This window comes from Bufo bufo, chromosome 4, assembly GCF_905171765.1.
Source record: "Bufo bufo chromosome 4, aBufBuf1.1, whole genome shotgun sequence".
NCBI classification, from domain to species: domain Eukaryota; kingdom Metazoa; phylum Chordata; class Amphibia; order Anura; family Bufonidae; genus Bufo; species Bufo bufo.
This window is the reverse complement of record NC_053392.1, coordinates 6,122,895-6,147,306: the sequence shown is the minus strand read 5'-3', so window position 1 is coordinate 6,147,306 and position 24,412 is coordinate 6,122,895. Positions and strand designations below refer to the sequence as shown.

The 24,412-nt window shown below is 45.9% G+C and overlaps 1 long non-coding RNA gene across 1 annotated transcript; it reads left to right on the top strand.

Moving 5' to 3' along the window:
• The first annotated feature begins 3,733 nt into the window (after positions 1 to 3,733).
• On the top strand, positions 3,734 to 24,404 carry LOC120998441. The gene is made up of 3 exons (XR_005778386.1): positions 3,734 to 3,851; positions 4,577 to 4,638; positions 24,376 to 24,404. It is a non-coding gene; the product is annotated as an uncharacterized LOC120998441 (long non-coding RNA).
• Positions 24,405 to 24,412: the final 8 nt, after the last annotated feature.

Below are 24,412 nucleotides of genomic sequence, written 5' to 3'. Positions count from 1 at the left end.
AGGAGGAGGTAGGAGAGGACTACAACTCCCAGCATGTCCAGCCTGTTATTATGTGATATCAGAGGACATTACAGGAGGAGATAGGAGAGGACTACAACTCCCAGCATGTCCAGCCTGTTATTATGTGATATCACAGGACATTACAGGAGGAGGTAGGAGAGGACTACAACTCCCAGCATGTCCAGCCTGTTATTATGTGATATCAGAGGACATTACAGGAGGAGGTAGGAGAGGACTACAACTCCCAGCATGTCCAGCCTGTTATTATGTGATATCAGAGGACATTACAGGGGGAGAGGAGAGGACTACAACTCCCAGCATGTCCAGCCTGTTATTATGTGATATCAGAGGACATTACAGTAGGAGGTAGGAGAGGACTACAACTCCCAGCATGTCCAGCCTGTTATTATGTGATATCAGAGGACATTACAGGAGGAGGGAGGAGAGGACTACAACTCCCAGCATGTCCAGCCTGTTATTATGTGATACCAGAGGACATTACAGGAGGAGGGAGGAGAGGACTACAACTCCCAGCATGTCCAGCCTGTTATTATGTGATATCAGAGGACAGTACAGGAGGAGGTAGGAGAGGACTACAACTCCCAGCATGTCCAGCCTGTTATTATGTGATATCAGAGGACATTACAGGAGGAGGGAGGAGAGGACTACAACTCCCAGCATGTCCAGCCTGTTATTATGTGGTATCAGAGGACATTACAGGAGGAGGGAGGAGAGGACTACAACTCCCAGCATGTCCAGCCTGTTATTATGTGATACCAGAGGACATTACAGGAGGAGGGAGGAGAGGACTACAACTCCCAGCATGTCCAGCCTGTTATTATGTGATATCAGAGGACAGTACAGGAGGAGGTAGGAGAGGACTACAACTCCCAGCATGTCCAGCCTGTTATTATGTGATATCAGAGGACATTACAGGAGGAGGGAGGAGAGGACTACAACTCCCAGCATGTCCAGCCTGTTATTATGTGATACCAGAGGACATTACAGGAGGAGGGAGGAGAGGACTACAACTCCCAGCATGTCCAGCCTGTTATTATGTGATATCAGAGGACAGTACAGGAGGAGGTAGGAGAGGACTACAACTCCCAGCATGTCCAGCCTGTTATTATGTGATATCAGAGGACATTACAGGAGGAGGGAGGAGAGGACTACAACTCCCAGCATGTCCAGCCTGTTATTATGTGGTATCAGAGGACATTACAGGAGGAGGGAGGAGAGGACTACAACTCCCAGCATGTCCAGCCTGTTATTATGTGATACAGAGGACATTACAGGAGGAGGGAGGAGAGGACTACAACTCCCAGCATGTCCAGCCTGTTATTATGTGATATCAGAGGACAGTACAGGAGGAGGTAGGAGAGGACTACAACTCCCAGCATGTCCAGCCTGTTATTATGTGATATCAGAGGACATTACAGGAGGAGGTAGGAGAGGACTACAACTCCCAGCATGTCCTGACTGTTATTATGTGATATCAGAGGACATTACAGGAGGAGGTAGGAGAGGACTACAACTCCCAGCATGTCCAGCCTGTTATTATGTGATATCAGAGGACATTACAGGAGGAGGGAGGAGAGGACTACAACTCCCAGCATGTCCAGACTGTTATTATGTGATACCAGAGGACATTACAGTAGGAGGTAGGAGAGGACTACAACTCCCAGCATGTCCAGCCTGTTATTATGTGATATCAGAGGACATTACAGGAGGAGGGAGGAGAGGACTACAACTCCCAGCATGTCCAGCCTGTTATTATGTGATATCAGAGGACATTACAGGAGGAGGTAGGAGAGGACTACAACTCCCAGCATGTCCAGCCTGTTATTATGTGGTATCAGAGGACATTACAGGAGGAGGGAGGAGAGGACTACAACTCCCAGCATGTCCTGACTGTTATTATGTGATATCAGAGGACATTACAGGAGGAGGTAGGAGAGGACTACAACTCCCAGCATGTCCAGCCTGTTATTATGTGATATCAGAGGACATTACAGGAGGAGGTAGGAGAGGACTACAACTCCCAGCATGTCCAGCCTGTTATTATGTGATATCAGAGGACATTACAGGAGGAGGTAGAAGAGGACTACAACTCCCAGCATGTCCAGCCTGTTATTATGTGATATTAGAGAACATTACAGGAGGAGGTAGGAGAGGACTACAACTCCCAGCATGTCCAGCCTGTTATTAGGTGATATCAGAGGACATTACAGGAGGAGGTAGGAGAGGACTACAACTCCCAGCATGTCCAGCCCGTTATTATGTGATATCAGAGGACATTACAGGGGGAGGTAGGAGAGGACTACAACTCCCAGCATGTCCAGCCTGTTATTATGTGATATCAGAGGACATTACAGGAGGAGGGAGGAGAGGACTACAACTCCCAGCATGTCCAGCCTGTTATTATGTGATATCAGAGGACATTACAGGAGGAGGTAGAAGAGGACTACAACTCCCAGCATGTCCAGCCTGTTATTATGTGATATCAGAGGACATTACAGGAGGAGGTAGGAGAGGACTACAACTCCCAGCATGTTCAGCCTGTTATTATGTGATATCAGAGGACATTACAGGAGGAGGGAGGAGAGGACTACAACTCCCAGCATGTCCAGCCTGTTATTATGTGATATCAGAGGACGTTACAGGAGGAGGTAGGAGAGGACTACAACTCCCAGCATGTCCAGCCTGTTATTATGTGATATCAGAGGACGTTACAGGAGGAGGTAGGAGAGGACTACAACTCCCAGCATGTCCAGCCTGTTATTATGTGATATCAGAGGACATTACAGGAGGAGGTAGGAGAGGACTACAACTCCCAGCATGTCCAGCCTGTTATTATGTGATATCAGAGGACATTACAGGAGGAGGTAGGAGAGGACTACAACTCCCAGCATGTCCAGCCTGTTATTATGTGATATCAGAGGACATTACAGGAGGAGGTAGGAGAGGACTACAACTCCCAGCATGTCCAGCCTGTTATTATGTGATATCAGAGGACATTACAGGAGGAGGTAGGAGAGGACTACAACTCCCAGCATGTCCAGCCTGTTATTATGTGATATCAGAGGACATTACAGGAGGAGGTAGGAGAGGACTACAACTCCCAGCATGTCCAGCCTGTTATTATGTGATATCAGAGGACATTACAGGAGGAGGTAGGAGAGGACTACAACTCCCAGCCTCTCTGTAGAGATTTCCCGCTTTCTTCGTTTTCCAGGTTTTCACAGTTTCCTCACAATTACTTTTCTTCAACCTTGCTGAGCTCCTCCCCTTCATTGATCACATGATAGTGACGTCACCGCAGGTCCTTCATAAACTGATACTGCTACATTGCTGAGCTCCGCCCCTTTAGGTCACATGACATTATCACAGGTCCTTTACCACCACATACATTCTGCGCTGCTGAGCTCCGCCCCTTCACTGATCACATGACATCACAGGTCCTTTACCAGCACATACATTCGGCGCTGCTGAGCTCCGCCCCTCCGGCACTGATCACATGATGATGACGTCATCGCAGGACCTCACATATTTTTTACACTTCTGAGTTCCGCATCTTCCTGCTCTGGTTACATGATTGGACGTCACCACAGGTCCTGCACCACCACCTGTATGCACCGCAAATCTCCGCCTTTTCCTGTTCTGGTCACATGACAGTGACGTCACCGCAGGTCCTTCCGCTCTCTGTCTGTCCCCATGGAGGAGCTGCCCCCGGCCGCCATGATGGAGGCTCCCCTCCCAGGTAACAGGAGCTGTGGACGGGTCTGCTCCGGGCTGACACTGCTGGATGTGCGGGGAGGTTCATGGCGTCCTGGGCCGCGGTCTGTGGGAAGGTTTCGGGCCGCGGTCTGTGGGAAGGTTTCGGGCTGCGGTATCTGGGAAGGTTTCGGGCCGCGGTATCTGGGAAGGTTTCGGGCCGCGGTATCTGGGAAGGTTTCGGGCCGCGGTATCTGTGAAGTTTTCGGGCCGCGGTATCTGGGAAGGTTTCGGGCCGCGGTATCTGGGAAGGTTTCGGGCCGCGGTATCTGGGAAGGTTTCGGGCCGCGGTATCTGGGAAGGTTTCGGGCCGTGGTATCTGGGAAGGTTTCGGGCCGCGGTATCTGGGAAGGTTTCGGGCCGCGGTATCTGGGAAGGTTTCGGGCCGCGGTATCTGGGAAGGTTTCGGGCCGCGGTCTGTGGGAAGGTTTCGGGCCGCGGTCTGTGGGAAGGTTTCGGGCCGCGGTATCTGGGAAGGTTTCGGGCCGCGGTCTGTGGGAAGGTTTCGGGCCGCGGTATCTGGGAAGGTTTCGGGCCGCGGTCTGTGGGAAGGTTTCGGGCCGCGGTCTGTGGGAAGGTTTCGGGCCGCGGTCTGTGGGAAGGTTTCGGGCCGCGGTCTGTGGGAAGGTTTCGGGCCGCGGTCTGTGGGAAGGTTTCGGGCCGCGGTATCTGGGAAGGTTTCGGGCCGCGGTCTGTGGAAAGGTCCCGGGCCGCGGTATCTGGGAAGGTTTCGGGCCGCGGTCTGTGGAAAGGTCCCGGGCCGCGGTATCTGGGAAGGTTTCGGGCCGCGGTCTGTGGAAAGGTCCCGGGCCGCGGGTTACTCCTCCAGCAGCCGGTGACCGCTCTCCTGACCTGTAATATACGGTATATACGGAGCCCATCGCCAGGATACGCCCCAGTGTCCGATAGGTGCAGGGGCCCACATACGTTTCTATGGGAGTGCCGACAGTATCCAAGCAGCGCACGTGGCTCTAGGCTCCCACTGGGCGTGTCCCTTGCAGTGCTCCAGACAAAAAAAAATACCTAGTAGCCATTGGCACTTTTCGGACGCAGCGCTGTGTAATATGTTTATTTATTTATTGTTTATATATTTTATATGTAAAATTGGGAAAGGGGGGATTTAAACGTGATATTTTGGGGCACTTTCACACTAGCGTTTTTCTTTTCCGGCGCTGAGTTCCGTCCTAGGGGCTCTATACCGGAGAAGAACTGATCAGTGTTATCCCCATGCATTCTGAATGGAGAGCGATCCGTTCAGTTTGCATCAGGACGTCTTCAGTTCAGTCATTTTGACTGATCAGGCAAAAGAGAAAACCGCAGCATGCTACGGTTTTATCTCCGGCGAAAACAACTGAAGACTTGCCTGAACGCCGGATCCGGCATTTTTCCCCATAGGAAGGTATTAGTGCCGGATCCGTCCTTCCGGTCTGCGCAGACCGGTAAATAAATACAAGACGGATCCGTCTCACAAATGTTTTCAGTCACATCCAGATCGGCGGATCCGGCGGGCAGTTCTGACGACTGCTGCACGTGTGAAAGTAGCCGAGGTGTTTGTGTTTTATTTGGACATGCGCGCACACAGCGTCTTGTAAGATGGCCGACTGAGCGGTCCAGCAGTTATGCGCATGCTCCCGCAACGACATGTGATGATGGCATGCCGTGGTTTTGACGCTACTTGGCGCCTGCGCAGTGTCTCCGTCGGAACGTCGGAATCGGCGGTATGCGACATGTGAGGCACAAGGAACAGCGCTGGGTAGGTCCCCCCCCCCCCCCCCCCCCCCAGGTGCCCCCTGCGCTCACTTATCAATCACTGCACTTTTATGGTATAATACATAGACCGCATACTGGGTTTCTGATATAATAGTGGGGCGGTTTTCCGCTGATGAGTAATGCACACTTCTCTCTGCACTTTATATCTATACATTGCTGCTGATTGATTGTATTGTGATGTAATAGAGGCCGGACTATATAGACCCGTCATACACTGTGATGTAATAGGGGCCGGACTATATAGACCCGTCATACACTGTGATGTAATAGAGGCCGGACTATATAGACCCGTCATACACTGTGATGTAATAGGGGCCGGACTATATAGACCCGTCATACACTGTGATGTAATAGAGGCCGGACTATATAGACCCGTCATACACTGTGATGTAATAGGGGCCGGACTATATAGACCCGTCATACACTGTGATGTAATAGGGGCCGGACTATATAGACCCGTCATACACTGTGATGTAATAGAGGCCGGACTATATAGACCCGTCATACACTGTGATGTAATAGAGGCCGGACTATATAGACCCGTCATACACTGTGATGTAATAGAGGCCGGACTATATAGACCCGTCATACACTGTGATGTAATAGGGGTCGGACTATATAGACCCGTCATACACTGTGTTCACTGCTCTTGTATGAGCGGAAACGTTCCTCTCCACGTGGGGGAATAAACACCACTGCTTTTACTTGGAGCGCTGTCCGTCTTTCATCACTCTTCATATGGGGTAGGCGGCTGCGTCCCTGGACCTAGCACCCACATCGCTTTTCTCCAGTGCCGCCATCATTTTGTCATATATATATATATATCCCAAATACCGCAGCAGCACAGTCAGACGTTGTGCACTGGGTGCAATTCCCCACAGAGGCCGCCCCTCCTCCACGATATACACTGCGTGCAGAATTATTAGGCAAATGAGTATTTTGACCACATCATCCTCTTTATGCATGTTGTCTTACTCCAAGCTGTATAGGCTCGAAAGCCTACTACCAATTAAGCATATTAGGTGATGTGCATCTCTGTAATGAGAAGGGGTGTGGTCTAATGACATCAACACCCTATATTAGGTGTGCATAATTATTAGGCAACTTCCTTTCCTTTGGCAAAATGGGTCAAAAGAAGGACTTGACAGGCTCAGAAAAGTCAAAAATAGTGAGATATCTTGCAGAGGGATGCAGCACTCTTAAAATTGCAAAGCTTCTGAAGCGTGATCATCGAACAATCAAGCGTTTCATTCAAAATAGTCAACAGGGTCGCAAGAAGCGTGTGGAAAAACCAAGGCGCAAAATAACTGCCCATGAACTGAGAAAAGTCAAGCGTGCAGTTGCCAAGATGCCACTTGCCACCAGTTTGGCCATATTTCAGAGCTGCAGCATCACTGGAGTGCCCAAAAGCACAAGGTGTGCAATACTCAGAGACATGGCCAAGGTAAGAAAGGCTGAAAGACGACCACCACTGAACAAGACACACAAGCTGAAACGTCAAGACTGGGCCAAGAAATATCTCAAGACTGATTTTTCTAAGGTTTTATGGACTGATGAAATGAGAGTGAGTCTTGATGGGCCAGATGGATGGGCCCGTGGCTGGATTGGTAAAGGGCAGAGAGCTCCAGTCCGACTCAGACGCCAGCAAGGTGGAGGTGGAGTACTGGTTTTGGCTGGTATCATCAAAGATGAGCTTGTGGGGCCTTTTCGGGTTGAGGATGGAGTCAAGCTCAACTCCCAGTCCTACTGCCAGTTTCTGGAAGACACCTTCTTCAAGCAGTGGTACAGGAAGAAGTCTGCATCCTTCAAGAAAAACATGATTTTCATGCAGGACAATGCTCCATCACACGCGTCCAAGTACTCCACAGCGTGGCTGGCAAGAAAGGGTATAAAAGAAAAAAATCTAATGACATGGCCTCCTTGTTCACCTGATCTGAACCCCATTGAGAACCTGTGGTCCATCATCAAATGTGAGATTTACAAGGAGGGAAAACAGTACACCTCTCTGAACAGTGTCTGGGAGGCTGTGGTTGCTGCTGCACGCAATGTTGATGGTGAACAGATCAAAACACTGACAGAATCCATGGATGGCAGGCTTTTGAGTGTCCTTGCAAAGAAAGGTGGCTATATTGGTCACTGATTTGTTTTTGTTTTGTTTTTGAATGTCAGAAATGTATATTTGTGAATATTGAGATGTTATATTGGTTTCACTGGTAAAAATAAATAATTGAAATGGGTATATATTTGTTTTTTGTTAAGTTGCCTAATAATTATGCACAGTAATAGTCACCTGCACACACAGATATCCCCCTAAAATAGCTAAAACTAAAAACAAACTAAAAACTACTTCCAAAAATATTCAGCTTTGATATTAATGAGTTTTTTGGGTTCATTGAGAACATGGTTGTTGTTCAATAATAAAATGAATCCTAAAAAATACAACTTGCCTAATAATTCTGCACTCCCTGTATACCTGACAAATGACGAAGCAGCACTTCCAGCTTTAGGTGGCAGGGTGAAGACCCCAAAACTTTAATCCCAGCAACGTTTCGGCCTACTCAATGAGGCCTGTCCCTTTAACAGTGACCCCCGCAGTGCCCGGGCGAGCGGCGCGTCACTCACTACGTCATGCACCGGCGCCGCCAACTTTATGAATGACGCGGGCACGTGACGTAGTGAGTGACGCGCCGCTCGCCCGGCCTGCCTCCTCTCTTCTACGGAATTTAGCTGTAAGTAATACAGCAGGATTACACTGGATTATTATAGTTTAACAAAGCCTACAGGTTAGATGAGATTATACAACAGTGAGCGGGGCCGGTGCATTAGAATACAGGGACTGCACCGGTCCCCACTGTCATTCCTAATCCAGACGCCGGCCCCTCCTCCCTCTGTGTATAGGTCAGGCATGCTCAACCTGCGGCCCTCCAGCTGTTGTAAAACTACAACTCCCACAATGCCCTGCTGTTGGCGATATATCGTGCAGGCCTAATGCAGACAGTAACAGACCGTCCAGCGGTAAGACCTCCATGAATGGAGCAAAGACAAGATGACTCCAGCACCAAAGCGATGTTCGGAGTTCTTCCTTCCTGTTCTCTGCCTTGGTGGACATTAATGGATTTGTCCGACATCTTACAGTTCACATTCATTGGTGCCGTCACAAACCTGCCCCAACGAATCCGGCAATATGTCATACAAGGAACACATCTCCTTGCGGTCTGATGGGGCGGGTAGAGCTGCGGCTTCTGTGGTGAAAGATTTTAAAACCTCAAACCCGCGTTTCTATCCTCTCCAATCACGTACAGCAGGGATGGAAGTATTTCAGGAGGTTATTGAAAAGGAGCTTTTTTCTAAATGACAGAAATAGGGAGGACATTATCATAAAGATGGCGGACAAGGGGGGCTCAGTGGTGGTTTTATATAAATCTATGGACATTGTGAGGGACGCTTCCACATAAATGATCACAAAACCCTATGTACAGGCAGAGATCGGGGCTTCTTCAGTCACAAACTATTGACCTATTTAAATGTGGAGTCGCCCGTCACACCCATCATCCATGCGCTGCCTAAAATTCACAAGGGTTTGATCCCCCCCCACTGATGCGCCCCATAGTGTCCGGCGTTGGCTCCATTACGGTAAATCTTGGGGAATGGCTGGATGCGGTTTTACAACCATTAGTCAAACGTGTCCCCGGGTTCATCAAGGACTCGGGTCAATCGGGTGATGTACTAAGACGGTTCTAGGATAAGAAATGGTCGTCAAATTTTACTTAACCACAGATGTGGCGTCGCTTTATCCGTCCACTCCCCATCAAATAGCTCTGCTTGCTTTGGCGTTTCATCTACACAAACATCGCCGCATTCTCTGAAATTTATCAGTTATGTTTTGGAAGTCACAAAATTTCTTTTAATTCACAATTATTTTTCCTTCGATGGTTTCTTCTTTTTGCAAATACAAGGAGTTTCAATGGGGGCCAAGTTGTCCCCGTCGCTTGCCAATTTGGTTATGTCTTATTGGGAGGAGCGGTACATTTATACTGTAGATAACCCGCTCATGGAGTGGTATGGCAGGTACATCGACGATCTGCTCTTTATATGGAGCGGTGATGTGCCTGCCATACCTTCCTTCATCGGCTATCTTAACGACAATCCTTATAATTTGAGGTTTATCGGTTCATATGATGCCAACACCAATAATTTTCTTGATTTGACTCTGGTGGGCGTCCCCAATCATATGGTGCGTTCACATAGATATCGCAAATCCAGTGCAGGTAACGCCATTCTCAGAGCCACCATCCCATCCACACCATTAAAGCCGTTCCTGGTGGAGAATTTCTTAGATCTAGGAGGAATTGCACTGACGACGGCCTGTTCTCCAGGGAATGTAAAATACCTTCGATGCATTTGATAAACAGAGGGTATCCGCAATGGCTGATCACAAGGGCAGAGAAAATAGCTCATACTAAAAATGGCAAAAAGCTTGTGTTTGGTGACGCCCCGAATAATAGCAGTTACGGTCTCTAGAGAAGGTCCCACACAAGGTCCTAACGTACAGCAAACAGTTTGGACAGATTCAGAAGGCCATTTCTAATTGTATTTCCATCCTCTATGAGGATAATATTCTGTAGGATTTACTTAGAGTAGTTTGAAGACGCTCTCCCACCTTGGCTAACATGCTGTCTCCTTCGTCATTTACCACCACTCCTAAGAGCCACAAACACGTGGTTAAAGTACACGGGATTCACACGCTGCGGTAGTCACCCTTGTAGAACATGCAATTTTGTGGTACCAACCAAAACATTCCATGATTCAGATTATATCACTAGTTATCACGCCATGACAGTACCACCACCATGCTTCACTGATGAGGTGGTATGCTTAGGATCATGAGCAGCTCCTTTCCTTCTCCATACTCTTCTCTTCCCATCACTCTGGTACAAGTTGATCTTGGTCTCATCTGTCCATAGGATGTTGTTCCAGAACTGCGAAGGCTTTTTTAGATGTCGTTTGGCAAACTCTAATCTGGCCTTCCTGTTTTTGAGGCTCACCAATGGTTTCCATCTTGTGGTGAACCCTCTGTATTCATTCTGGTGAAGTCTTCTCCTGATGGTTGACTCTGACACACATACACCTACCTCCTGGAGAGTGTTCTTGATCCGGCCAACTGTTGTGAAGGGTGTTTTCTTCACCAGGGAAAGAATTCTTCGCTCATCCACCACAGTTGTTTTCCGTGGTCTTCCGGGTCTTTTGGTGTTGCTGAGCTCACCGGTGCGCTCCTTCTTTTTAAGAATGTTCTAAACAGTTGTTTTGGCCAGGCCTAATGCTTTTGCTATCTCTCTGATGGGTTTGTTTTTTCAGCCTAATGATGGCTTCACTGATAGTGACAGCTCTTTGGATCTCACCTTGAGAGTGGACAGCAACATATTCCAAATGCAAATAGCAGACTTGAAATGACCTCTGACCTTTTATCTGCTCATTGTAATTGGGATAATGAGGAAATAACACACACCTGGCCATGGAACAGCTGAGAAGACAATTGTCCCATTACTTTTGGTCCCTTAACAAGTGGGAGGCAGATATGCAAACTGCTGTAATTCCTGCACCGTTCACCTGATTTGGATGTAAATACCTCAAATTACAGCTGACAGTCTGCGGGTAAAGCTGACAGTCTGCAGGTAAAGCGGACAGTCTGCAGGTAAAGCTGACAGTCTGCAGGTAAAGCTGACAGTCTGCGGGTAAAGCGGACAGTCTGCGGGTAAAGCGGACAGTCTGCGGGTAAAGCGGACAGTCTGCGGGTAAAGCGGACAGTCTGCGGGTAAAGCGGACAGTCTGCGGGTAAAGCGGACAGTCTGCGGGTAAAGCGGACAGTCTGCGGGTAAAGCGGACAGTCTGCGGGTAAAGCGGACAGTCTGCGGGTAAAGCGGACAGTCTGCGGGTAAAGCTGACAGTCTGCGGGTAAAGCTGACAGTCTGCGGGTAAAGCTGACAGTCTGCGGGTAAAGCTGACAGTCTGCGGGTAAAGCTGACAGTCTGCGGGTAAAGCTGACAGTCTGCGGGTAAAGCTGACAGTCTGCGGGTAAAGCTGACAGTCTGCAGGTAAAGCGGACAGTCTGCAGGTAAAGCACATCTTGTTTGTTTAATTTCAAATCCATTGTGGTGGTGTATAGAGCCAAAAATGTTAGAATTGTGTCCATGTCCCAATATTTATGTAACTGATATATATATATATATATACTGTAGTGTGTGTGTGTATATATCGGAACATCAACACAATTGTAACATTTTTGGCTCTATACACCACCACAATCGGGCATAGGATCGTATTCTGAGCACCTATGTCAATGGGTTGACTCATTATTGCAACCATTAATTCCCCTCATTCCAGGTTTTTTGAGGGATACTAAATCAGTTTTACAAGCAGTAAAGGAGTTGGAGTGGTCTGATCATTATTCATGGGTAACGGCAGATGTCATTGCCTTATATCCCAGTATTCCACACAATCTGGTCATCACCTCCTTGATGTGGTTTTTGAAAAATTTTGGGAATTTCACTGACCAACTGGTAGAATATGTGGTGGCTGTGGTGGACTTCCTCCTCAGGCGGAATTTCTTTATGTTTGATGAAATGTTTTATTCTTCAGACATCGGGGGTGTCGATGGGGGGCCAAGTTCTCTCCCTCCATAGCCAATATTTTTATGGCATGGTGGGAGAGAAACTTTCTCCTCATCGACACCAACCCGTTTGCAGAGAACATTGGGTGGTATGGCCGTTACATCGATGACCTGATCTTTATATGGTCTGGTGATGTGGGGGCCATACCCCCTTTAGCCAATTATCTAAACACACGTGTGAACAGTATTCAATTCACTGGTCACCATGATGCCTCTAACGTAGTGTTTTTGGATTTCCGCTTGAGCGGGGACTCCTCCGCAGCCTCCATATACACAAGTACATACAGGAAGCCCACAGCAGCCAACACATTACTACATGCTAAGTCGTGTCACCCCCTTCACACAGTCCGTAATATACCTAAAGGGGAACTCATCAGGGCTAGAAGGAATTGTAGCCAACAAGAAACTTATGAAATTGAGGCTCAAGACATTATCAATAGATTGTCCTGTAGAGCATACTCTAAACAGATGATGACAAAATATAACGGAGGACCTAGGTATGAATTGGGACAGATTGATTTCAGCTTGCCCCAAGAAAACAATGGGAACGAATTGTGGTACAAACGACACCAAAAAGAATGTCTTTGTTACACAATTCAGCAGTGAACACCCACAGATCTGCAACATTATTAAAAAACATTTTCCATTGTTGGCTTGCGATAAAAACTGGATGGAAGTGGTATCTAATGGTATAAAATGTGCGGCACACAAAGCCCCCACTGTTGCAAGTACAGTTAGCCCGAGTCTTTTCCCAAAAAATAGAAGAACATTGCCGTCACAAAGTACCTGGTTATCAATGCAGATATATGAACATTTCTAGATCTTTTGAATCCTGTGTTAGCGGCCAGGGTTTTGTGATGAAGTCATTCTTAAACTGCAATACAACATAGGCCATTTATCTGATCGCCTGCACCAAATGTCTGTTACAGTATGTGGGCTGCACGGCGAATGCCATACGGATACGGAAACATGTGTCTGACGTGCCGCACCATGAAAGCCGTAATGTTTCAGCGGCAAGTCTTCATCTCACGATAGTTCATGGTGGTGACACCTCAGATATGCTTGTACAAGGTATTGAAAGGGTCAATAAACCAGCAACGGGAGGCGACCGCAAAAGGAAACTTCTGAATAGAGAATCCTATTGGATTTTCCGTTTAGAAAGTCGCCAACCCCAAGGGTTAAATAAAAGATTAGACCTGATTCTACAATACTAAACAATTGCATTCCCTGCATCTTTGAGCTATTTGTAATGATATTTTTAGTCTGTTTTACCGTCCTGCACCTTTGCAGGAGGGAGGAGCCACATGACCCCTTGATTGGCCCAGGTGCGGTTTCCTCCTCCTCCTATAAAGGTATTTTTAGCGGTCAAGAGTAAGGGCTGAAATAAAGTGCATTTGGAACTTCCCAAAGAAAGGCTGGACAACTCTTCTTCAATGATTATTATTCTGTCCCATTACTTTTGGTCCCCTAACAAGTGGGAGGCACATATGTAACTGCTGTAATTCCTGCACCGTTCACCTGATTGGGATGTAAATCCCTCAGATTACAGCTGACAGTCTGCAGGTAAAGCTCATCTTGTCCGTTTCATTTCACCTCCATTGTGGTGGAGTATAGAGCCAGAAATGTCAGAATTGTGTCCATGTCCCAATATTTATGTAACTGGCTGTATATAGTATATTGTCCTTTGTAGTATATATACAGTATATTGTCCTCTGTAGTATATATATACAGTATACTGTCCTCTGTAGTGTATATATACAGTATACTGTCCTCTGTAGTGTATATATACAGTATACTGTCCTCTGTAGTGTATATATACAGTATACTGTCCTCTGTAGTATATATATACAGTATACTGTCCTCTGTAGTGTATATATACAGTATACTGTCCTCTGTAGTGTATATACAGTATACTGTCCTCTGTAGTGTATATACAGTATGCTGTCCTCTGTAGTGTATATACAGTATACTGTCCTCTGTAGTGTATATATACAGTATACTGTCCTCTGTAGTATATATACAGTATACTGTCCTCTGTAGTGTATATACAGTATACTGTCCTCTGTAGTGTATATACAGTATACTGTCCTCTGTAGTGTATATATACAGTATACTGTCCTCTGTAGTGTGTATACAGTATACTGTCCTCTGTAGTGTGTATACAGTGTACTGTCCTCTGTAGTGTATATACAGTATACTGTCCTCTGTAGTGTATATATACAGTATACTGTCCTCTGTAGTGTATATATACAGTATACTGTCCTCTGTAGTGTATATATACAGTATACTGTCCTCTGTAGTGTATATATACAGTATACTGTCCTCTGTAGTGTATATATAGTATACTGTCCTCTGTAGTGTGTATACAGTATACTGTCCTCTGTAGTGTGTATATATACAGTATACTGTCCTCTGTAGTGTGTATACAGTATACTGTCCTCTGTAGTGTATATATACAGTATACTGTCCTCTGTAGTGTATATATACAGTATACTGTCCTCTGTAGTGTATATATACAGTATACTGTCCTCTGTAGTGTATATATAGTATACTGTCCTCTGTAGTGTGTATACAGTATACTGTCCTCTGTAGTGTGTATATATACAGTATACTGTCCTCTGTAGTGTGTATATATACAGTATACTGTCCTCTGTAGTGTATATATACAGTATACTGTCCTCTGTAGTGTGTATATACAGTATACTGTCCTCTGTAGTGTGTATATACAGTATACTGTCCTCTGTAGTGTGTATATACAGTATACTGTCCTCTGTAGTGTGTATATACAGTATACTGTCCTCTGTAGTGTGTATATACAGTATACTGTCCTCTGTAGTGTGTGTATACAGTATACTGTCCTCTGTAGTGTGTGTATATATATATATATATATATACAGTATACTGTCCTCTGTAGTGTGTATATATATATATACAGTATACTGTCCTCTGTAGTGTGTATATATATATATACAGTATACTGTCCTCTGTAGTGTATATATACAGTATACTGTCCTCTGTAGTGTGTATATACAGTATACTGTCCTCTGTAGTGTGTATATACAGTATACTGTCCTCTGTAGTGTGTATATACAGTATGCTGTCCTCTGTAGTGTGTATATACAGTATGCTGTCCTCTGTAGTGTGTATATACAGTATACTGTCCTCTGTAGTGTGTATATACAGTATACTGTCCTCTGTAATGTATATACAGTATACTGTCCTCTGTAGTGTATATACAGTATACTGTCCTCTGTAGTGTATATACAGTATACTGTCCTCTGTAGTGTGTATATACAGTATACTGTCCTCTGTAGTGTGTATATACAGTATACTGTCCTCTGTAGTGTGTATATACAGTATACTGTCCTCTGTAGTGTGTATATACAGTATACTGTCCTCTGTAGTGTGTATATACAGTATACTGTCCTCTGTAGTGTGTATATACAGTATACTGTCCTCTGTAGTGTGTATATACAGTATACTGTCCTCTGTAGTGTGTATATACAGTATACTGTCCTCTGTAGGGTATACACAGTATACTGTCCTCTGTAGGGTATATACAGTGTACTGTCCTCTGTAGGGTATATACAGTGTACTGTCCTCTGTAGTGTATATATACAGTATACTGTCCTCTGTAGTATATATACAGTGTACTGTCCTCTGTAGTGTATATATACAGTATACTGTCCTCTGTAGTGTATATACAGGGAGTGCAGAATTATTAGGCAAGTTGTATTTTTGAGGATTAATTTTATTATTGAACAACAACCATGTTCTCAATGAACCCAAAAAACTCATTAATATCAAAGCTGAATATTTTTGGAAGTAGTTTTTAGTTTGTTTTTAGTTTTAGCTATTTTAGGGGGATATCTGTGTGTGCAGGTGACTATTACTGTGCATAATTATTAGGCAACTTAACAAAAAACAAATATATACCCATTTCAATTATTTATTTTTACCAGTGAAACCAATATAACATCTCAACATTCACAAATATACATTTCTGACATTCAAAAACAAAACAAAAACAAATCAGTGACCAATATAGCCACCTTTCTTTGCAAGGACACTCAAAAGCCTGCCATCCATGGATTCTGTCAGTGTTTTGATCTGTTCACCATCAACATTGCGTACAGCAGCAACCACAGCCTCCCAGACACTGTTCAGAGAGGTGTACTGTTTTCCCTCCTTGTAAATCTCACATTTGATGATGGACCACAGGTTCTCAATGGGGTTCAGATAAGGTGAACAAGGAGGCCATGTCATTAGATTTTTTTCTTTTATACCCTTTCTTGCCAGCCACGCTGTGGAGTACTTGGACGCGTGTGATGGAGCATTGTCCTGCATGAAAATCATGTTTTTCTTAAAGGATGCAGACTTCTTCCTGTACCACTGCTTGAAGAAGGTGTCTTCCAGAAACTGGCAGTAGGACTGGGAGTTGAGCTTGACTCCATCCTCAACCCGAAAAGGCCCCACAAGCTCATCTTTGATGATACCAGCCCAAACCAGTACTCCACCTCCACCTTGCTGGCGTCTGAGTCGGACTGGAGCTCTCTGCCCTTTACCAATACAGCCACGAGCCCATCCATCTGGCCCATCAAGACTCACTCTCATTTCATCAGTCCATAAAACCTTAGAAAAATCAGTCTTGAGATATTTCTTGGCCCAGTCTTGACGTTTCAGCTTGTGTGTCTTGTTCAGTGGTGGTCGTCTTTCAGCCTTTCTTACCTTGGCCATGTCTCTGAGTATTGCACACCTTGTGCTTTTGGGCACTCCAGTGATGCTGCAGCTCTGAAATATGGCCAAACTGGTGGCAAGTGGCATCTTGGCAGCTGCACGCTTGACTTTTCTCAGTTCATGGGCAGTTATTTTGCGCCTTGGTTTTTCCACACGCTTCTTGCGACCCTGTTGACTATTTTGAATGAAACGCTTGATTGTTCGATGATCACGCTTCAGAAGCTTTGCAATTTTAAGAGTGCTGCATCCCTCTGCAAGATATCTCACTATTTTTGACTTTTCTGAGCCTGTCAAGTCCTTCTTTTGACCCATTTTGCCAAAGGAAAGGAAGTTGCCTAATAATTATGCACACCTGATATAGGGTGTTGATGTCATTAGACCACACCCCTTCTCATTACAGAGATGCACATCACCTAATATGCTTAATTGGTAGTAGGCTTTCGAGCCTATACAGCTTGGAGTAAGACAACATGCATAAAGAGGATGATGTGGTCAAAATACTCATTTGCCTAATAATTCTGCACGCAGTGTAGTGTATATATACAGTATACTGTCCTCTGTAGTGTATATACAGTATACTGTCCTCTGTAGTATATATACAGTATACTGTCCTCTGTAGTGTGAATATACAGTATACTGTCCTCTGTAGTGTATATATACAGTATACTGTCCTCTGTAGTGTATATATACAGTGTACTGTCCTCTGTAGTGTATATATACAGTATACTGTCTGTAGTATATATACAGTATACTGTCCTCTGTAGTGTATATACAGTGTACTGTCCTCTGTAGTATATATACAGTATACTGTCCACTGTAGTGTGTGTGTATATATATATATATATATATATATATAGTATACTGTCCTCTGTAGTGTATATATAGTATACTGTCCTCTGTAGTGTATATACAGTATACTGTCCTCTGTAGTGTATATACAGTATACTGTCCTCTGTAGTATATATACAGTATACTGCCCTCTGTAGTATGTAGGGTTGTTGCGGGTATCGAAATTTCGATACCCAATCGATACTTTTGTCCCGGTATCGATACGATACCGGGATTTCCGTTTTTTCGATACTGGGCTGCGCTTCTGCGCAGTCTAGTATCTCTGAACATGAGCGCGCTGCTATCGGCGCGCTCATGTTCTCTCTCAGCAGCACGGGGAGAAGGAAGCTGTCCTCCCTCCCCCTGTGCTGCTGCCGCTGCCACCAATGAGAAGAGAGGGGCGGAGGAGGGGCGGCAATGAGAAGAGAGGGGGCGGAGGAGGGGCGGCAATGAGAAGAGAGGGGGTGGAGGAGGGGCGGCAATGAGAAGAGAGGGGGCGGAGGAGGGGCGGGCGCACTGCGCCACCAATGATAGGATTACTATCGGAGCGATGGGAGGAGACATCAGCTTCACTAGTGGGCGTTCCTTTTCCCTGCGCTGCGATTGGACAGCGCTACAGCCAGGGAGAAGGAACGCCCACTAGTGAAGCTGATGTCTCCTCCCATCGCTCCGATAGTAATCAGCAGCATGTGGAGCAGGAGAGGAGACAGTAATGGGGCACTGCGGGCGAACGGAGCGGCGCCCAGGACTAAATGGTGAGTGCTGAGACATCGCTGGGCGCCGCTCTGTGTGGCCTAATAGTGAAAGTCTGGACTCACATACAGTAGTCAGTCTTTAACACATACAGGAGGCGGGTGCCGGCAGCAGAATCGCATTGCCGGCACCCTGCCCCTGACAGGGAGCTGCGATCAGCGGCAGTTAACTGCCGCTGATCTGCTAGTACCCGCCTCCTGTATAAAGGGGTAAAATCATTGGTGGTGCAGTGTGCCCCCCCCCCCTCAATCCCCCCATCCCATTAAAATCATTGGTGGCACAGTGCGCCGGCCCCTCTCAACCCTCCAGTATTAAAATCATTGGTGGCAGTGGCCACAGGGACCTCTCCACTCCCCCTCATTGGTGGTGCAGTGGCAGCTTCTGATCGGAGCCCCAGCTGTGTAAGCCTGGGGCTCCGATCGGTTACCATGGCAGCCAGGAAGCCCTGGTTGCCATGGTAACATCCCTGATGCTGTGTGCACAAAGCACAGAGCAGCAGGGACAGTGTGGAGTCCTATTCACCCTGATAGAGATCTATCAGGGTGAATAGGAAAAGGGATGAAAGATCCCAGGTTCTAGCCCCTAAGGGGGGAAATAGTTATTAAATAAAAAGTGAAAAAAAAAACCCCACTAAAATATGAAGTATAAATCACCCCCCTTTTCCCAATTTCACATATAAAATATATAAATAAACATATTACATCGCCACGTCAGAAAAGTCCAAACTATTAAAATATAAAAAAAAAATCTAGGTGGTGAATGCCGGAACAGAAAAAATAAAATAAAAACTGCGCGATTCGCCATTTTTAAAAATGAGGAATGCACGTGGCTTTTTTTGTTTATTTTTTTCGCGTGGTATCGAATGGTATCGAGTATCGCAATACTTTTTCATGGTATCGAAACCGAATCAAAAATTTGGTATCGCAACAACTCTAGTAGTATGTATATACAGTATACTGTCCTCTGTAGTGTGTATATATACAGTATACTGTCCTCTGTAGTATATATACAGTATACTGTCCTCTGTAGTATATATACAGTATACTGTCCTCTGTAGTGTATATATACAGTATACTGTCCTCTGTAGTGTATATATACAGTATACTGTCCTCTGTAGTGTATATATACAGTATACTGTCCTCTGTAGTGTATATATACAGTATACTGTCCTCTGTAGTGTATATATAGTATACTGCCCTCTGTAGTGTGTATATACAGTATACTGTCCTCTGTAGTATTCATACAGTATACTGTCCTCTGTAGTATTCATACAGTATACTGTCCTCTGTAGTATACATACAGTATACTGTCCTCTCTAGTATACATACAGTATACTGTCCTCTGTAGTATATATACAGTATACTGTCCTCTGTAGTGTATATATGCAGTATACTGTCCTCTGTAGTATATATACAGTATACTGTCCTCTGTAGTGTATATATACAGTATACTGTCCTCTGTAGTGTATATACAGTATACTGTCCTCTGTAGTGTATATACAGTATACTGTCCTCTGTAGTGTATATACAGTATACTGTCCTCTGTAGTGTATATACAGTATACTGTCCTCTGTAGTGTATATATACAGTATACTGTCCTCTGTAGTGTATATACAGTATACTGTCCTCTGTAGTGTATATACAGTATACTGTCCTCTGTAGTGTATATATACAGTATACTGTCCTCTGTAGTGTATATATACAGTATACTGTCCTCTGTAGTGTATATATACAGTATACTGTCCTCTGTAGTGTATATACAGTATACTGTCCTCTGTAGTGTATATACAGTATACTGTCCTCTGTAGTGTATATACAGTATACTGTCCTCTGTAGTGTATATACAGTATACTGTCCTCTGTAGTGTATATACAGCATACTGTCCTCTGTAGTGTATATACAGTATACTGTCCTCTGTAGTGTATATACAGTATACTGTCCTCTGTAGTGTATATACAGTATACTGTCCTCTGTAGTGTATATACAGTATACTGTCCTCTGTAGTGTATATACAGTATACTGTCCTCTGTAGTGTATATACAGTATACTGTCCTCTGTAGTGTATATACAGTATACTGTCCTCTGTAGTGTATATATACAGTATACTGCCCTCTGTAGTGTATATATATACAGTATACTGTCCTCTGTAGTGTGTATATATACAGTATACTGTCCTCTGTAGTATATATATATACAGTATACTGTCCTCTGTAGTATATATACAGTACATTGTTCTCTGTAGTATATATACAGTATACTGTCCTCTGTAGTGTATATATACAGTATACTGTCCTCTGTAGTGTATATATACAGTATACTGTCCTCTGTAGTGTATATATACAGTGTACTGTCCTCTGTAGTGTATATACAGTATACTGTCCTCTGTAGTGTATATACAGTATACTGTCCTCTGTAGTGTATATACAGTATACTGTCCTCTGTAGTGTATATACAGTATACTGTCCTCTGTAGTGTATATACAGTATACTGTCCTCTGTAGTATATATACAGTATACTGTCCTCTGTAGTGTATATATACAGTATACTGCCCTCTGTAGTGTATATATACAGTATACTGCCCTCTGTAGTGTATATATACAGTATACTGTCCTCTATAGTGTATATACAGTATACTGTCCTCTGTAGTATATATATACAGTATACTGTCCTCTGTAGTATATATACAGTATACTGTCCTCTGTAGTATATACACAGTATACTGTCCTCTGTAGTGTATATACAGTATACTGTCCTCTGTAGTGTATATACAGTATACTGTCCTCTGTAGTATATATATATATATACAGTATACTGTCCTCTTCAGTGTTAATTACTTTACACAGTTTAGTGTCATCTGCATAAATTGATATTTTACTATGCAAGCCTTCTACAAGATCATTAATAAATATATTGAAGAGAATAGGGCCCAATACTGACCCCTGAGGTACCCCACTAGTGACAGTGACCCCTCCAGTACTGACCCCTGAGGTACCCCACTAGTGACAGTGATCCCTCCAGTACTGACCCCTCAGGTACCCCACTAGTGACAGTGACCCCTCCAGTACTGACCCCTGAGGTACCCCACTAGTGACAGTGACCCCTCCAGTACTGACCCCTGAGGTACCCCACTAGTGACAGTGACCCCTCCAGTACTGACCCCTGAGGTACCCCACTAGTGACAGTGACCCCTCCAGTACTGACCCCTGAGGTACCCCACTAGTGACAGTGACACCTCTATACTGACCCCTGTGGTACCCCACTAGTGAGTGACCCCTCCAGTACTGACCCCTGTGGTACCCCACTAGTGACAGTGACCCCTCCAGTACTGACCCCTGAGGTACCCCACTAGTGACAGTGACCCCTCCAGTACTGACCCCTGAGGTACCCCACTAGTGACAGTGACCCCTCCAGTACTGACCCCTGAGGTACCCCACTAGTGACAGTGACCCCTCCAGTACTGACCCCTGTGGTACTCCACTAGTGACAGTGACCCCTCCAGTACTTACCCTTGAGGTACCCCACTAGTGACAGTGACCCCTCCAATACTGACCCCTGAGGTACCCCACTAGTGACAGTGACCCCTCCAATACTGACCCCTGAGGTACCCCACTAGTGACAGTGACCCAATCTGAGTGTGTACCGTTAATACCCACCCTCTGTTTTCTATCCCTCAGCCAGTTACTTACCCACATACAGATGTTTTCTCCCAGTCCGAGCATTCTCATTTTATATACTAACCTTTCATGTGGTGCAGTGTCAGATTCTTTGGAGAAGTCCAGATAAAAGATATTGGGGGCGCTGTCGTCCCTCTATGGGAGCTCAGCCCTGATTAGGGCTGAAATTATTACTCGATTAAATCGAGTAATTAGACACAAAAAAATCCTAGATGCAAATTTTAAGCATTGAAGATTCGTTTGTGTCATGTGACCACGGAGCGGGAGTGAAGCGCTTGCTTTTACTCCCGCTCCGTGGTCTCCCGCGGCGCTTGGAATACTTACCTTTCTAGCAGGCGACCTCCGGACACTCCGCAGTACGTCCATGGTCTGACCTCCTGACGCACGCCGTGACCTAACGCACTGTGTGACGTCAGGAGCAGAGCAGCGCAGAACGATGGAGTGTCGGCAGCGCCCCTGCTGGAACGGTAAGTTGGTGAAACCGAGGGGGTGCGGTCGCAACTAAGGCCGGGCGCCTGGAGTGCACAGCGTCATAGAAACCAGTGACACTGTGCAATCTGGGTGTCAGGAGAAGCATGACCCAATGGGGGCAGAGCTGATGACACAATGGGGGCAGAGCTGATGGCACAATGGGGGCAGAGCTGATGACACAATGGGGGCAGAGCTGATGGCACAATGGGGGCAGAGCTGATGGCACAATGGGGGCAGAGCTGATGGCACAATGGGGGCAGAGCTGATGGCACAATGGGGGCAGAGCTGATGGCACAATGGGGGCAGAGCTGATGGCACAATGGGGGCAGAGCTGATGGCACAATGGGGGCAGAGCTGATGGCACAATGGGGGCAGAGCTGATGGCACAATGGGGGCAGAGCTGATGGCACAATGGGGGCAGAGCTGATGGCACAATGGGGGCAGAGCTGATGGCACAATGGGGGCAGAGCTGATGGCACAATGGGGGCAGAGCTGATGGCACAATGGGGGCAGAGCTGATGGCACAATGGGGGCAGAGCTGATGGCACAATGGGGGCAGAGCTGATGGCTCAATGGGGGCAGAGCTGATGGCACAATGGGGGATAGTGGAGCTGATGGCACAATGGGGGCAGAGCTGATGACACAATGGGGGCAGAGCTGATGACACAATGGGGGCAGAGCTGATGGCACAATGGGGGCAGAGCTGATGGCACTGGGGGATAGTGGAACTGATGACACAATGGGGGCAGAGCTGATGACACAATGGGGGCAGAGCTGATGGCACAATGGGGGCAGAGCTGATGACACAATGGGGGCAGAGCTGATGGCACTGGGGGATAGTGGAGCTGATGCACTTGGGCTGATCGCACAATGGGGAACAAAGGGTGTTGGGGACTAATGGCAGGGGGTCTGAGTTTTTATAAAGGAAAACAGTCTATTATTTTTTCTTATTAGATTACTCGATTAATCGTAAAAAATAATCGATAGAATACTCTCTTACTAAAATAATCGTTTACTGCAGCCCTAGCCCTGATATAAATAAGTAGAAGTCCAGCTCACCAATTCAGTCGTGCAACGGTAAAGCTCGGTCAGCTCAACGTTAACTTAATTCAAATAAACAGATTTCCAGCACGAAGAAGATAGAATCTTGCATGTTCTTTATTGAATATTCCAAACGTACACGCGGTGCAGTGAAAACGGTCCCTCCATGTCCCTGGGCAGACCGGCATGTTTCGAGCCAGCCGTCTCTTACTCATGATCAAGAGCCGGCTGCCTCGAAACATGCCGGTCTGACCAGGAATCAGCCTTGATTATCGGGGGGCTCTCTCGTCCCTCTATGGGGGTTCAGACCTGATATCAGGGAGCGCTCTCGTCCCTGTATGGGGGTTCAGTCCTGATATCGGGGGGCCCTCTCGTCCCTCTATGGGGGTCACACTTTGAGGATTTTTCTTTTCCATTAGAAGCAGAAAACTGAAGGGTAAAAAATTCTCCTGGAAACCAAAAATGGCGGGTGAATCTGTGGCTCACAAACTGCTGGCGGCTGCCCATAGACTTCCAGGCTGCTGACTGCCACACCCCAGTCATCAGGACACTCAGAGGGCAGCGGGGTGAACTCCACCCTAATCCACCAGCATGTTCCTGCTCTCCTCTGCTGCATTTCAGCGCTCAGTATTGTATTCAGTTTGTGTGTTATCTCCTATAGGTTCTGACTCCAGGAGGAGAAGTCCCCCCTCGAACTG